The following is a 17500-nucleotide window of genomic DNA, read 5'->3' on the forward strand; positions in this document are numbered from 1 at the left end:
CATCCCGGGTCATCCACTGGGTTCTCCAGGGAGCCGATCAACCGTCCTTCACCCAGAGTTGCATTGCGTCCGAGGTCTTGAAAATCTTGTCTTAACCGGTCTTGATTATTTAATCAACCTCGCATCACTCGTGTTATGCACTCAACCGAAATCCCGTCTACTCAAGCATAGCAATATGAAATTTGTCGTCCCGGGGCCAAGTAACGGGGTTGTTGTGTGCCTACCACATGATACTACAATATATACTAGAATTTCTGAGTACCTACTCAGCATGCAATTGTGCATAGGATGGTAGAACTACGATGCATAAAACATAGGTGATAGTATGATCAAAGTGACTTGCCTGGTATTACTTGATGAAGATAGTCGCTCTCAAAATCCTGATAATTCTACTCGCCACACTCCGAGCAATCTATCGTAAACAAATAGCATTCAATGAACATTCATGCCAAAAAGGAAGAACCAAGAGAACATAAGAACAAAGCATGTCTTGGTACAAAATAACAACGTAGTAAGGTTTAATAAAAAAGTTCCTAAGTGTGTTGTAAAGGAAAGGTGAAAGGGGTCAACTCAAAAGAGTCAAAGGATGATCAACTATCGCTATGTAAGCTCGACTTGCATACACTACGGGAGATGATAAAAAATATTGGGAGAACAACATGAATGTTGTTTGACAAATAATATAAGGCATAAGAAATTATTTGTAGAAAGAATTTCTTGAAATGGAGCACTACAACGCAAGTTATAGCGAATTGAAGTATGAATAGAATTTGAATTCCATAAAGGTCAAAAGTATTTGAATTGGAGCATGGTTGTTATGAATAGGAAAGTACATAACACTACTGTTTAGGGGCAAAAGAAATCAGTGGAAAAGGTGCTACTGTTTGCAAGGTAAGATCAAATGAATGGTCGAATACAAATTTGAATCGCTCAAATTTGTAAGGTTCAAAGGTCGAAACTAATGATGTACTGGATATAGGAGATCAATATGAGCGTGTAGAAAAAAGAATTACTAGATTTGAAATAGCGGATCAAAAGATACAAATATTTGAATATAACATTTAATCGGCTTAGAACGATGTGAACACTTTTGGGCACTAATAGATAAATCTGATTTGATCAAAATTATAAGTTGGAAAGTTAAAACTAATGATACAAACGGGAAGATTACTTTGATACGAATCCGACGCAATTGGATTCATCTAAAACGGAGCTACGGATAAAAAGATATGATCAAAAGAAGTTTGAATATGAATATGAACAAATTTCGAAATTTGAAAATTTCAAAAAGTTGATATGATAGGTTCACGGGATAGGTGGGATCAAGACGAAACTCTAGGCGTTTGTTTCATCTAATTCGGATAGACGAGTAAAAAGTTATGGCTATTTGAAAAATCAGGGCCAAGCTGTTTTACGGAAGAAAAGTGCTATGTCTAAAAGAATTCTAGTACTAATGTGTAAATACGAAGACTAATTAATATATCTAATTACTCTACCGTATACTAGTGTAGGAATACTAGTCTAGAAATAATAAACTACGGGATTATAAAAAAAATACGTAGAGAAATACCTTTAGAATGCAGAGTAAGAATTAATTCCAATGAGGAGACGACTTCCAGAAATCCCGCCGAAGAGAAGGAAAAAATATTTTTATTTAATAAATCTATTTAAACCAAAAGATTGATTTAACCCGAAATAGATGATTTTTGGATGCTCCTATGGGTCTATACTTATAGGTGGAAGGGAGGTCTAATGGTCCATAGATAGGCAATGTGGGACTAAACATATACGTAGTGTTGGGAAAATAGAAAAAAAAGAGGCACAAAGGTGTCTCATGGGCCAAAGGAATCGGCCGGCCACATGAGTAGTACGGCCAGGCGCGACCTTTGTTTTTTTTGTTTTTTGTTTTTTTTTGCGAACGAACAATTTTTTTTAAACACAGAACAAAAACGTATAAACGAAAAAGAGAGAACATTTTATATAGACCTATTATATATCAAAATTTTCAGAATAAAATTTTCTAAAACATGAACATATTTTCAAAACCCAAAAAAAAACTTTTTTCATAAATACTTTTTTTGCAATAACTTTAAAATGAAAAGGAATTTGAATTTCAAATAAATTGCAAATACTTAAAATTTGAATCAAGACATTGTCTCTAATTTTGGAGTGTCATTTTCCTCCTCTTGTTTGATTTTTTTTAATCAAAGGGTTTTGAAAATATTGAAACTCAAAATTGAAAAGGGATTCAAAATATAAAATTTTGGGAAAGTCATTTTATTCCCTCTCATTTTTTTAAGAAGTTTCAAATTCCACTCAAGTTTCAATCACTCAAAAAAAAAACAATCAATCTAGTAATTATATTAACATTCCAAAATTTATAATTTTGGGATGTTACAAACTACCACACTTAAAATGAATCTTGTCCTCGAGATTCGAAGAGGCTAGAAAGAAAAGGTTATGGTTTGGGGGGTCTTCTAACAAATATAGTCTCCTGCAAAGTGGGGTGCTACCACACTTAAAATGAGAGTTACTGATCGCTCAAATTTTTAACAATCCTCTCGGGTCTTGGCATCTCGCTCGTTACATTCTTCATGGTAACTTCTTTGGTGAAGTTCTTCCATTATATTCATAATGTTTCCATCAAAATCGAGGGTTCTTCTGTTGTTATAAGATTCTTCCGTCACTGGGTCTTCTTAACTGACAGGTCTCGTGACCATTCTAAATAACCTATCGATGATTCTCATGGTGGTCTACCATTTGTGGTTATCCTGCAGAGAGAAGGGCCTTGGCTTCATCCTCATCGTAAAATTTCCTACGCGTGACAACAAGTGCCATGTACATGGGCTTTCATTATACCATTCTAACGCTTAAAATAGGCTTCAAAGAACGTCGTCTCTCACAGTGGCTAACTCTCTCAGATTTACCTTTCCGAATAGCAAGAGAATGATAAGAGTAAGTCGTCATGGTGGCCAAGCCATGTCGAACTGAAATCATTACCTTGTTTAAGGCTTAGTGAATCTCGTATTCTAACACTTGGGGATCCTCACAAGCGTTGCAGAGTTTCTCTTGTCCACGAACGAAGTTCGGATAAATCCAATGATTCTGCAAGCTGAACAAACATCTATCGTTTCTTCAGAACTCTCGGGTTTTCGTTTGCTCCTAAGAAAACGTTTGCTGATAAAAGTTTCCTTCTCCAAAAAGATAGTACTTGATCCTTATTAGTCCCGGGGTCTGTGGGTTTCAGGCATACTTGGGGTAAATGTGACACGCCGCTGGGTAGTGGGTGGTTCCTTCACACAAGAAACAAGTCACCTGACTAGTTGGGCATTCCTCAGCTGGGTGATTTTATTCACAATGAGTGGATCCATCCTTGTGTCCCTCCTGGGTGTGTCCCATTTCTCCACAGATCTTGCATGCACAAGTCTTCTTCTTCGGATTATCATAGCACTTCTGAATAAGACGGGATCTTAAGAGAGTCTTCTTGAATTCGTCCCAGGTTTCTGCTCCACTAAATCCTTGTATGGCATGATGCATTTTCCACCAGATTGCAGCACTTTGTGTAAAGTACTGAAGAGCGTGTTCCACTTCATACTTCCTTGAGATCAAGGTGCTCCCGAAGTGGTTCTCCATGTTCTGAATCCATATTTTAGCCTCGAGTTGGGTCATTGGTCCAGAGATTACAAGTCCAGCTTCATACTCCATCTGGTAGGGTTGAGGTTTTGGGGATGAGACGGGTAAGAGAGGGAGAGAGATACACACAATACAAACAATATTTTTCAGAATAGGTTTTATTTGTGGCCGTCGGGAAACACACACCAATGACGGCTCACAAATCATCGTATCTAACGTGAGTATATAAAAGGGGTTTGGACTTCTAATGGTCATATAATTATTCGAACACTTCAGGGTCTTCGAGTTCTTCGGGTCTTGAGAGTCTTCTGTTGGTGTAGCTTCAATTCTTCAAACGCGTGGTGAAATCCTCTTTACTTTAAAGTAGAACTCCGTTGATTCTTCATCAGGTCAAAGGGGTAAGGGTATTGTATAACTATTTGAGGTGAGAGAGAACATTTGATGAAATCAGAATGGATGAGAAGTAAAGGATGTTCTTGAATTTTTTTTGAGAGATCCTATCCTAAGAAGTTTTCCAGTTTCTAGGGTCACGTCCTACAGTCAACATGTGCTCTGATACCATTTCTGTAGCGACCCGACTCAAGACGACTCAAGCCTCTGTGTTTCTATGCCATCCCTGGATCAGTATGCTGTCACACACAGTACATCAATGTATATATCAAAGTGCAATCACATGTAAATAGCGTAAAACTGATATATACCTTAAATATCTCAGCGAAAGCAGTCAAGGGAGTGGAGTCCCAATAAACACCAACGGCAAGTTGAGTGTAGACCGTAACCCTGAATCGTACTCTTACTCGTCGAAGAAAAATATCTGCAACATAAGACGTTGCAGCCGTGTAGGTCAGCATATTGACTATGCTGGCAAGTCACATAAGAGAGGGGGGTAAAATAATAATCATCTATTCTACATGCATATATGGCAGGTGGGGCTATAAGTTTTTGGCGAAAGCAAGTTTTCTCCTACAACAAGAGAGGTTAAAAGCAAAATATTACTACACTGTTGGTTGTTAATGAGATGGTTCCGCCAACCAGTTCTCATACCCGAGTTATCAATATTACCCTCATCAACTATTTATAATGGTGTTGAGAAATCCAGATAACTTCAGTTCCTTTGGCTCAAGTTGTCCATGACCTGGACACGGCTAATCGATTAGGTTTGAGTACTCTGCAGAGTTTTGCACACGTTCCCCACAAGATTTGATCGCCTCCGAGTATGTCCTCGCACTACAGGGTGTTTGAAGACCGGATGATCAAAACATGGTCTTTCAATGGGTCCCTCTGAATCCCTGTCGGTGCCCATCCATTCCTACCGTTCTTCTACATCTGCTAGCACCGCCTGTCCAGAGTCGCCGCGTTGTACAACCAAGCCAGAGCCCATAATGACTTGTGGCTGTGCAGGTAAGCCTTGGGTCTTGAAAATATCCGTCCGTCTCTTTGAGCCTAGGTGAAGCTTTCTGCAGGATGTCATGGCCTCTCCAGCATCTCGGGTCATCCACTGGGTTCTCCAGGGAGCCGATCAACCGTCCTTCACCCAGAGTTGCATTGCGTCCGAGGTCTTGAAAATCTTGTCTTAACCGGTCTTGATTATTTAATCAACCTCGCATCACTCGTGTTATGCACTCAACCGAAATCCCGTCTACTCAAGCATAGCAATATGAAATTTGTCGTCCCGGGGCCAAGTAACGGGGTTGTTGTGTGCCTACCACATGATACTACAATCTATACTAGAATTTCCGAGTACCTACTCAGCATGCAATTGGGCATAGGATGGTAGAACTACGATGCATAAAACATAGGTGATAGTATGATCAAAGTGACTTGCCTGGTATTACTTGATGAAGATAGTCGCTCTCAAAATCCTGATAATTCTACTCGCCACACTCCGAGCAATCTATCGTAAACAAATAGCATTCAATAAACATTCATGCCAAAAAGGAAGAACCAAGAGAACATAAGAACAAAGCATGTCTTGGTACAAAATAACAACGTACTAAGGTTTAATAAAAAAGGTCCTAAGTGTGTTGTAAAGGAAAGGTGAAAGGGGTCAACTCAAAAGAGTCAAAGGATGATCAACTATCGCTATGTAAGCTCGACTTGCATACACTACGGGAGATGATAAAAAATAATGGGAGAACAACATGAATGTTGTTTGACAAATAATATAAGGCATAAGAATTTATTTGTAGAAAGAATTTCTTGAAATGGAGCACTACAACGCAAGTTATAGCGAATTGAAGTATGAATAGAATTTGAATTCCATAAAGGTCAAAAGTATTTGAATTGGAGCATGGTTGTTATGAATAGGAAAGTACATAACACTAGTGTTTAGGGGCAAAAGAAATCAATGGAAAAGGTGCTACTGTTTGCAAGGTAAGATCAAATGACTAGTCGAATAGGAATTTGAATCGCTCAAATTTGTAAGGTTCAAAGTCGAAACTAATGATGTACTGGATATAGGAGATCAATATGAGCGTGTAAAAAAAGAATTACTAGATTTGAAATAGCGGATCAAAAGATACAAATATTTGAATATAACATTTAATCGGCTTAGAACGATGTGAACACTTTTGGGCACTAATAGATAAATCTGATTTGATCAAAATTATAAGTTGGAAAGTTCAAACTAATGATACAAACGGGAAGACTACTTTGATACGAATCCGACGCAATTGGATTCATCTAAAACGGAGCTACGGATAAAAAGATATGATCAAAAGAAGTTTGAATATGAATATGAACAAATTTCGAAATTTGAAAATTTCAAAAAGTTGATATGATAGGTTCACAGGATAGGTGGGATCAAGACGAAACTCTAGGCGTTTGTTTCATCTAATTCGGATAAACGAGTAAAAAGTTATGGCTATTTGAAAAATCAGGGCCAAGCTGTTTTACGGAAGAAAAGTGCTATGTCTAAAAGAATTCTAGTACTAATGTGTAAATACGAAGACTAATTAATATATCTAATTACTCTACCATATACTAGTGTAGGAATACTAGTCTAGAAATAATAAACTACGGGAGTATAAAAAAAATACGTAGAGAAATACCTTTAGAATGCAGAGTAAGAATTAATTCCAATGAGGAGACGACTTCCAGAAATCCCGCCGAAGAGAAGGAAAAAATATTTTTATTTAATAAATCTAGTTAAACCAAAACATTGATTTAACCCGAAATAGATGATTTTTGGATGCTCCTATGGGTCTATACTTATAGGTGGAAGGGAGGTCTAATGGTTCATAGATAGGCAATGTGGGACTAAACATATACGTAGTGTTGGGAAAATAGAAAAAAAAAGAGGCACAAAGGTGTCTCATGGGCCAAAGGAATCGGCCGGCCACATGAGTAGTACGGCCAGGCGCGACCTTTGTTTTTTTTTTGTTTTTTTTGCGAACGAACAATTTTTTTTTAAACAGAGAACAGAAACATATAAACGAAAAAGAGAGAACATTTTATATGGACATATTATATATCAAAATTTTCAGAATAAAATTTTCTAAAACATGAACATATTTTCAAAACCAAAAAAAATACTTTTTTAATAAATTATTTTTTTGCAATAACTTTAAAATGAAAAGGAATTTGAATTTCAAATAAATTGCAAATAGTTAAAATTTGAATCAAGACATTGTCTCTGATTTTGGAGTGTCATTTTCCTCCTCTTGTTTGATTTTTTTGAATCAAAGGGTTTTGAAAATATTCAAACTCAAAATTGAAAAGGGATTCAAAATATAAAATTTTGGGAAAGTCATTTTATTCCCTCTCATTTTTTTAAGAAGTTCCAAATTCCACTCAAGTTTCAATCACTCAAAAAAAAAACAATCAATCTAATAATTATATTTACATTCCAAAATTTATAATTTTGGGATGTTACAAACTGATATATACCTCAAAATCTCAGCGAAAACAGTCAAGGGAGTGGAGTCCCCATAAACACTAACGGCAGGTTGAGTGTAGACCGTAACCTTGAATCGTACTCTTACTCGTCGTAGAAAATATCTGCAACATAAGACGTTACAGCCGTGTAGGTCAGCATATTGAATATGCTGGCAAGTCACAAAAGAGAGGGGTGAAAAAATGTCATCTATCCTATATGCATATATGGCAGGCGGGGCTGTTGTTTAAGTTTATGCATAAAGCAAATTTTTCCTGCAACATGAGAGAGCGTAATTTTTTTACTACATTTTTGGTTGTTAATGAGAAGGTTTCACCAACCATTTCTCATACCCAAATTATCAATATTACCCACATCAATAAGTTAATGGTGTTGAGAAATCCTGATAGGTTTAGTTCCTTCGGCTCAAGTCGTCATGACCGTGGACACGGCTAATCGATAAGGTTTGAGTACGGCGCAGAGTTTTGTACACTTTCCCCACTAGATTTTATCGCCTCCGTTGAAGTCCTCGCACTTCAGGGTGTTTGAGAACCGGATGATCAAAACATGGTCTTCCAAAGGGTTCCTCTCAGACACTGTCGGTGCCCATCCAATCCTACTGTTCTTCTACATCTCGTAGCACCGCCCATCCAGAGTCACCACAATGTCCAAGTAAGACAGAGCCCATAATGACTTGTGGCTATGTAGGTAAGCCTCGGGTCATGAAGAATCCATCGATCTCTTGGTGCTTGGGTGAAGCTTTCTGCAAGATTTCATGGCGCTTCCCCATGCATCCCGGGTAATCCACTGGCTTCCCCAGGGTAACCATCTGAACCGTCCTTCATCTAGTTGTATATTGCATCATGAGGTCTTGAAAGTCTTGAAATCTTCAGGTCTTGATTATTCAGTTCTCACAACACTCATGATAAACACTCAACCAAACCACGTCTAGTAGGAGCACACCAAAATAACGTCCCAACCAAAGTAACAAGGGGTTATGATTGTCTACCACATGATACTACATCCGGAACCAATTTTCCAAGTACCTACTTTGCATGCACTAGATGGAGGAGGTTGAAACTAATGCAATATAACCATAGGTAAAAACAAGATCTATGTGAACTTCCCTGATAGGGTTAATGAGGATAGATATCGCTCACGGGAAATAACTTGATAGAACTATTCGTCACTCTCTATTGAAATCTATATAATCGAACATGGTATTCACATAAGTAATTATACCAGCAATCATTCTAACAATCAATATCACAAGAACAAATAAAACTTATCCATTAAATCAAATCAAACGAGAATCAAAAAGAAACTTCAAAGAAAACTATGGAGCCTTCTACTACTACAACACAAGATAGTTTTTATCCTATTTAAACTTAACAACAAGTAAATCACTAAAATAGTAAAATAATAGAAAAGAAAAAAATAAATAACTAAGATAACAGAAAGTATTTTTCATAAAAAAATATTTGCAAAAATAAGTAATTGAAAAGTTTTTGTTAAACTCTACTTATGATCAAATCAATGTTAACCTTGAATTAAATCAAAACAATGTCAACTTCAATACAAATTGTTGTTGATCTAATCAAAATTTAACAAAGAATAAAACTCATAAAAAATATATAAAGTATTTTCAAATAAGATTTTAATTTGGCAATGAAATCAAATTGCAAGTTATTACTGAACTAGAATTGATGTGAAGAGAAAATAAAATAAAATTTGTTGTTGATGAAAAGTTAGTGGTAAATATCAGAAAACAAAATGTAACTTGTCACAGTTACAAAAGAAAACCAATTAAGAACAATTAATACAAAATAAATAGTAAGCAAGCAAAAAAGAGCTAAAACAGAATCTGTTTTGCTTAAAACCCTAATTTAAGATATTCTAAAAATTCTGAAATTTTACCTACTCATAAATAAGATCACTAGTGATCAGTAGCAAAAAGTATCAACTCAAAACCTATTTTTAAACTCCAGATATTCATAAAACAAGGATTGAATAAAATCTGGTTGAATTCAAAATTTAAAATATTCAAACATGGTCAAAGTTTATATCTACAGAAACTAAATATAATTTATGACCTAATGCGAAAAAAATCATCTAATTTGGAGTTATAAAATAAAACTTATAGCCTAAACAAAATAGCAACTTTCTGTTTTTTATATAAAAATAGCAGAAATACAATTTTCTAACTAGTGAATGGGGTGCTATGTGGCGATTTTCTACTCGCTAGAATATGTGCGCCGAGGGGCCTAACCAACGAACAACCGCAAAATAAAAGAAAACGTTTCGGCTAAAAGGTTAGTAACAGAAAACCGTGTTTTTTTTCTAAATAACCGAAGGGGTATCTATGTTCTAGTCCGGGGCGTAGACTAGAGATCTATTGGTTGAAAAGGAAAAGGGGTTCTCACCGCGGTGGCTGAGAAGCTCCGGTGAGTTCGCCGAGGGCCGATACGTGGAGGCGGCTGGGGGTGCTTCCGGTTGTCAGCTGAGGCGGCGGAGGGGTCCAGGTGGAGGAGGAGGAGCTCCGGCGGGTCTTGGTGGTGTCGGAGAGGCGTGGGGTCGACATAGGTGAGCAGTAGAGGCTCGAGATGAGCTCGGGCTCCGGCGAAGTCCGACGATGGCAGGGTGAGGCGCTGCGGTGAGGGGAGTGCGGGGGTTTGGGGCGGAACGGACTGCGGAGGTTGGGATGAGTATTTATAGGGGCTCGGGGTTGCGAGAGGAGGAAGGAGCAGGGAGATCGGGCTCCGGATTCGGCGGCTCCGGCGATGGTAGGAAGAGCACGCACAAAAGGAAGGAGAGGATGTGGAGGAAGAAAAAGGGAATCGGGCCAGATTTCCTAACGGGCCCATTTCGTCTTTCCAAATAAAAACGATTTTATTCCTTTTATTTAAAACAGGAAATAAAACTAAAGAAAAGGAGATAAATTATACTCCAAAAATATGGGTATTATATACCAAAATGACCAAAAAAATAGTTCCCGCAACATGGATATTTTCTTTTACACAAAATAAAAACTTTATAAAGAATTATTTTTTAAAAAGATCAACTTAAACCAAAGTTGACTTTCAAAAAAAATGGTATTGTTTTCCTGTGACCTTTGGGGTGTCATATTACCTCCTCTCATATTTTTTGAGTTTTTTTTTCAAAGAAAAATTGAATTCTTTCAAACTTTGAAATAGCAATAGGATCAAATATGAAAATGAAACCCAAATAGGAAATATTTTATTAGTTTTCAAATCCACCTTTCAAATTCTTTATAGTTGAAGAAGTCATGTTATCTTCTCTCACTGATTTAAATGGATGAATTTGAATTCATTGGAAAAATGAAGGTCATTTCATTCCCTCTCAATCAAAAGTGTTAAAAGTTTCAAATTTTCTCTCAAATTAAATCACTCAATCAATCAAACCATCAGTCAACTATTTATTATAACATTCCAAAATTTTGGGATGTTACAGACCTACCACACTTAAAATGAATCTCGTCTAGAGATTCGAAGATCCTAGAAAGAAAAGGTTATGGTTTCGGGGTCTTCTAACAAATCCATTCTCCTCCAAGGTGGGGTGCTACCACACTTAAAATGAGAGTTATCGGTCCCTCAATTTTTTTAACAATCCTCTGGGGTCTTGGCATCAGACTCCTCACATTCTTCATACTAACACCTTTGGTGATGCTCTTGCGTTATATTCATAACTTTTCCCTCAAAATCCGATGTCTTTACGTTGATATAAGCTTCTTCCGTCACTCGGTCTTCTTAACTGACAAGTCTCGTGACCATTCTAAATAGCCTATCGATGATTCTCCTCGTGGACTACCATTTGTGGTTATCCTAGAGAGAGAAGGGTCTTGGCTTCATCCTCACCGTAAAATTTCCTATGCGTGACAACAATTGCCATGTATGTCGGTGTTGCTAGGTCGACACCTATGGGAATCAACGTGATACCCTTGTGATCATAGGGCAGGGAAAGACAACGTTAAGAGCGGAGCTAACAATCAATGCCCGACAAGCCTTTTTACCCAGGTTCGGGCCGCTTACGCGTCAAACCCTACGTCCTGCTCGTTTGATCGTATTAAGCGCTTCGTTGTCCGTTACAGTGACTGATGATAACTGTCTTTTGGCCAATGTCCAAGGAGTCTAACCCCTTATGACTGAGCTAAGGGCCTCCTTTTATAGGCAAAGGGGTCACCTACAGTGCTCGATGGTAGGTTCACGAGAAGTTACACTGAACCTAGAGCGGTGCTTATCCATCTACCGTTGTCAGGTGCATTAAATGCACGTCTTGTCCTTGTGAGCGACGTGCTGGCGAAGACATCTGTCCAGGCATTTTGACAGCTGGATGCCGTGCTCTCGCATGCGGAATGCGCTGGAACTTGGGGGGCGGTGGCACTGTGGCAAGGGCGGTAGCCCTCTAGTCCTAGCTCGTCATCCCGGCAAGGGAGCTTGCCGGGGCCTTGGGTCTTCGTCCCAGCAAGGAAGCTTGCCGGGGGCTTCGATTGTCGTCTCGGCAAAGGAGGTTTGCCGAGGCCTCATGCCTGATGAGTTCATCACGCCCACTAAACGGGCGTGGCCTTGGTTATCCTCCCGGCAAGGCAGCTAGCCGGGGCCTTGGTAATCTTGGGGGCGCATCTTGTCTGGACTTTGCCATGCCCTGCCGTCAGGGGCCCTTTGCGCCCGCGCACATGTCTGGGGCACTAGGGACCCCAGTCTTTAGTGCACCAACAATGTACATGGGCTTTCATCATACCATTCTAAGTCTTAAACAAAAGCTTCAAAGAGCGTCATCTCTCACTATGGGTAAGTCTCTCAGATTTACCATTCTCAATAGCAAGAGAATGATAAGAGTAAGTGGTCATGGTGGCCAAGCCATGTCGCACCAAAATTATTACCTTGTATAAGGCTTAGTGAATCTCGTATTATAACACTTGGGTGTACCGAGAAGCATTACAGAATTTCTCTTGTACACGAACGAAGTTCGGATAAATCCAATGATTCTGCAAGTTGAACAAACATCTATTGTTTCTTCACAACTCTCGAGTTTTCGTATCCTCCTATGAAATCATGTGCTGATACATCATAGCTTATTCCTTCATGCTCTTGGGTCAACCTTCATGAAAATCTTGGGATGCATCCTTGGTACCGATTGAATTCCTTGAACTCATTTTTTCCTTTCCATTGGTCTGTTTACCAATAAAAGTGTTTGTTCCTCATATTAAATCTCTCCTCGAAATTCCAATTCAAAGGTACATTATTCATCTATTGTCATCCCCATAGTTTGATATGATCCAACATTTCCTTCAATTGTATACATTGGGTTTGGCTCCTTGGTATGCATGGTACATTCCTACTCATTGGATCATGTGGGTTTACTGATTACTACCACACTTAAAATGAAATATACTCATGCCTTCATAGACCATATTTTCTCATATCCTCGAAAATGGTCAGAGATTTTTGTATATGGAGCAACAACTATTACAATTCAACATAGGAAATCATGAGACAATGAATTTTATTGGTCCATGAAGTTATTACAATCTCACAGACTTCCGTTAAAAAATTTAACTCCATAATCTCATGAAGACAAGAGTGCGTTAGGTTACACTTATTGCCATTGTCAAAACTTACTATTTTATTTTAGCTTTCTTCCTGTGTGGACATTTTGTAGCATAATGTCCTTCTTCCTTGCAATGAAAAAAATGACTTCCGACCTATCTCGAGGCTTCTCGGTGTTTGCTTTTGATCCTTGGGTTTCCTGCTTCCTTGCTAGGCACATTTTGGCATAGTGACCTAAGGCCTTGAATTTAAAACACGGGATATGACTCCGATCCTTATCTACAGATATTTGGCTTTTCCGAGTGTACTTTCTCTTCTTTCCGGACTGCTTTGTTCTGGTCTGTTCTTCCATTCCATGTGGATCAAACTCTACTTTTTCGGTCGGGAAGTTTCCCAGACACTCTTGGCTTTCCTTCATGCACTCGTGTGAAAAATGTCCTTCTTCACCACATGAGTAGCACGCATTGGAGAAAAATCTAGTTAGGCTCTGTCATCAGGGTCTTCTACATTTTCCTTCATCACAAGTTCTCCTAGAATCTTCTTCTTGAGGGTTTCCTTCATTGCTTTTTTCTCCTGCTTGACAACTTGTTGCACCTTGTGGTAAATGTGACACCGAGCTGGGTAGTGGGTGGTTCCTTCACACAAGAAACAAGTTACCTCACTAGTTGGGCATTCCTCTGCTGGGTGATTTTCTTCACAATGAGGGCATCCATCCTTGAGTTCTTCCTGGGTATGTCCTATTTCTGCATAGATCTTGCATCCCCAAGTCTTCTTCATGGGGTTATCATAACACTTTTGAATCAGACGAGATCTCAACAGAGACTTCTTGAATTCGTCCCAGGTTTCAGCTCCACTAAATCCTTGTATGGCATGATGCACTTTCCACGAGATAGCTTCACTTTATGTAAGGTACTGAAGAGCGTGTGCCACTTCATACTTCCTTGAAATCAAATTTATCCCGAAGTGGTTCTCCATGTTCTAAATCCATATTTCAGCTTCCAACTGGGTCATTGGTCCAGAGATTACAAGTCCAACTTCATACGCCATCTATTGGGTCCAAGGTTTTTGGTATGAGATGGGTAAGAGAGAGAGAGAGGGAAAATACATAAACAAAAGACACAAAAGTATCTAAACTCTAATTCACACATTCATAAAGTTCAACCAATAATATAGTATCGCCACCCACATAAGGTTGGTATGGTCGATCACACTATACATAATAACGTTTATTTATCTCATGGTGGCGCTACTACTACTAAGCTAGATCATATCATGACTTCATCATCAGTGGGCTTCTTCTGGTCAGGCTTGATCTTCTCAAGTTCTTCTGCCAGATATTCCCTATTGACGCGGAGTTTCCGATGTCGTCCTTGTAGTTCCATGAGTTGTATCTTGAGCTTCTGGATTTCAACATCACCAGGATGTGCCATGGCTTGACTATTCTTCAAGTCTTAACGAAGCTTCTGAATCTCAGGATCGTGTTTCTTCACAGTGGCTACCTTCAGTTTCTCGGTCTTGAGACTTTCACGGAGTGCTTCTTCCTCAAACAATTATGAGAGAAGGTCCATCTGAAGGTTCTTGATATAATGTTCTAGTTCTTGATTATACACCAATACAGGTGAAAACTTCACCTTCTGCTCATCTGTCAGGATGATGTGTGCTCCCTCAGGCTTCTGCCATCCAAGCCTTCCAAAGTAGTGAGTACCCAACTCAACACGATGACGATAGCTCAAACGTGCGATAGCATCATGAACAGTAGTGTTCATGCCCATATCACAGTCATGGGTCAATGAACCATAGTTGATGTCTTTAGTCTGGGGGTCTTCTTTAAGTCCATTTTTTTTTGTTTTGACACCTCAAAATCTAGACTTCCTCTTGGTCACCTTGATCTCAGGTATCGGTAGCTTCATCATATGTACCAGCTCCGTGAGAAATGGGCCTCCGAGAACATCTTCGTAGTGCTCTCTTTCATTCAGAGTGTAGCTCTCCATCTATAGTTTTGAAATAGAGAATGTTCAGTAAAAGAACTAAGAAGTACAGAAGTAGTGAATACAAAATTGTTCCTATCAAGGACTTCCTATTTCTAAGCCATTTCCTAGGGTCACGTCCTACAATCAACATGTACTCTGTTACCATATCTATAGCGACCCGACTCAAAACGAGTCAAGCCTCTGTGTTCTGTGCCATCCCTGGATCAGTATGCTGGCACACACAGTACATCAATGTATATATCAAAGTTCAATCAGATGTAAATAACGTAAAACTAATATATACCTCAAAATCTCAGCGGAAACAGTGAAGGGGGTTGAGTCCCAATTAACACCAACACCAGGTTGAGTGCAGACCGTAACCCTGAATCGTACTCTTACTCGTCGTAGAAAATATCTGCAACATAAGACGTTGCAGCCTTTTAGGTCAGCATATTGAATATGCCGACAAGTCAAAAAAGAGAGGGGTAAAAAAATATCATCTATACTATATGCATATATGGCAGGCGGGGCTATAGTTTAAGTTTTTGCGTAAAGCAAATTTCCTACAACAAGAGAGAGGGTAAAAGCAAAATTTACTACATTGTTGGTTGTTAATGAGAAGGTTTCACCAACCATTTCTCATACCCAAATTATCAATATTACCCACATCAATAAGTTAATAGTGTTGAGAATTCCTGATAGCGTCAGTTCCTTTGGCTCAAGTCGTCCATGACCATGGACACGGATAATCGATTAGGTTTGAGTACTCTGCAGAGTTCTGCACACGTTCCCCACAAGATTTGATCGCTTGTGTTGAACTCCTCGCACTACAGGGTGTTTGAGAACCGGATGATCAAAACATGGTCTTCCAAAGGGTTCCACTCAGACACTGTCGGTTCCCATCCAATCCTATCGTTCTTCTACATCTCATAGCATCGCCCGTCCAGAGTCACCACAATGTTCAACTAAGCCAGAGCCCATAATGACTTGTGGTTCTGCAAGTAAGACTGGGGTCATGAAGAATCCATACATCTCTTCGTGCGTGGGTGAAGCTTTCTACAAGATGTCATGGCACTTCCCGAGACATCCCCGGTAATCCACAGGCTTCCCCAGGATACCCATGTGAACCGTCCTTCACCCATTGGTATATTGCATCATGAGGGCTTGAAAGTCTTGAAATCTCCAGGTCTTGATTAGTAAGTTCTTACAACACTCATGATAAATAGTAAACCAAACCCCGTCTACTAGGAGCATAGCAAATTAACGTCGCGACCAAAGTAACAAGGGTTTATGAGTGTGTACCACATGATACTACATCAAGAACCAATTTTCCATGTACCTACTTTGCATGCACTGGGTGGAGGAGATTGAAACTAATGCAATAAAACCATAGGTAGAAATATGATCAATGTGAACTTGTGTGGTAGGGTTGATGAGGATAGATATCGCTCACAGAAAATAACTTGATTGAACTATCCGTCACTCTTTGATGAAATCTATATAATCAAACATGGTATTCACATAAGCAATTATACTAGCAATCATTCTAACAATCAATATCACAAGATCAAATAAAAATTATCCATTAAATCAAATCAAACGACAATCCAAAAGAAACTTAAAAGAAAACTCTGGAGCCTTCTACTACTACAACAAAAGATAGTTTTATCCTATTTAAACTTAACACCCAATAAAACACTAAAATAGTAAAATAACAGAAAAGAAAAATATAAAATAACTAAGACAACAGAAAGTATTTTTCATAAAAAAAATTATATGCAAAAAGAAGTTATTGAAACGTTTTTGTTAAACTCTACTTATGATCAAAACAATGTTAACCTTGAATTAAATCAAAACAATTTCAACTTCAATACAAATTGTTGCTGATCTAATCAAAAGTTAACAAAGAATGAAAATCATGAAACAAAATATATAAAGTATTTTCAAATAAGAATTTAATTTGGCAATGAAATCAATTTGCAAGTTATTACCGAACTAGAATTGATCCCATGCAAAAAATTAAAATAAAATTTTTTTGTTGATGAAAAGTTACTCGTAAATATCTGAAAAAATATAACTTGTCACAATTACAAAAGAAAACAAATTAAGAACAATTAATACAAAAGAAATAGCAAGAAAGCTAAAAAGAGCTAAAACAGATTTTGTTTTGCTTAAAACCCTAATTTAAAATTTTCTAAAAATTCTGTAATTTTAACTAGTGATAAATAAGATCACTAATGACGAGTAGCAAAAAGAATCAACTCAAAACCTATTTTTAAAGTCCAGATATTCACAAAACAAGGTTTGAATCAAATCTGGTTGAATTCAAAATTTAAAATATTCAAACATGGTCAAAGTTTATATCTACAAAAACTACATAAAAGTTGTGATCCAATGCAACAAGAATCATCTAATTTGGAGTTATAAAATAAAAGTTAAAGTCAAAAAATAGAAAC

Source organism: Hordeum vulgare, chromosome 5H, assembly GCF_904849725.1.
Source record: "Hordeum vulgare subsp. vulgare chromosome 5H, MorexV3_pseudomolecules_assembly, whole genome shotgun sequence".
In the NCBI taxonomy this organism is placed as follows: Eukaryota; Viridiplantae; Streptophyta; class Magnoliopsida; order Poales; family Poaceae; genus Hordeum; species Hordeum vulgare.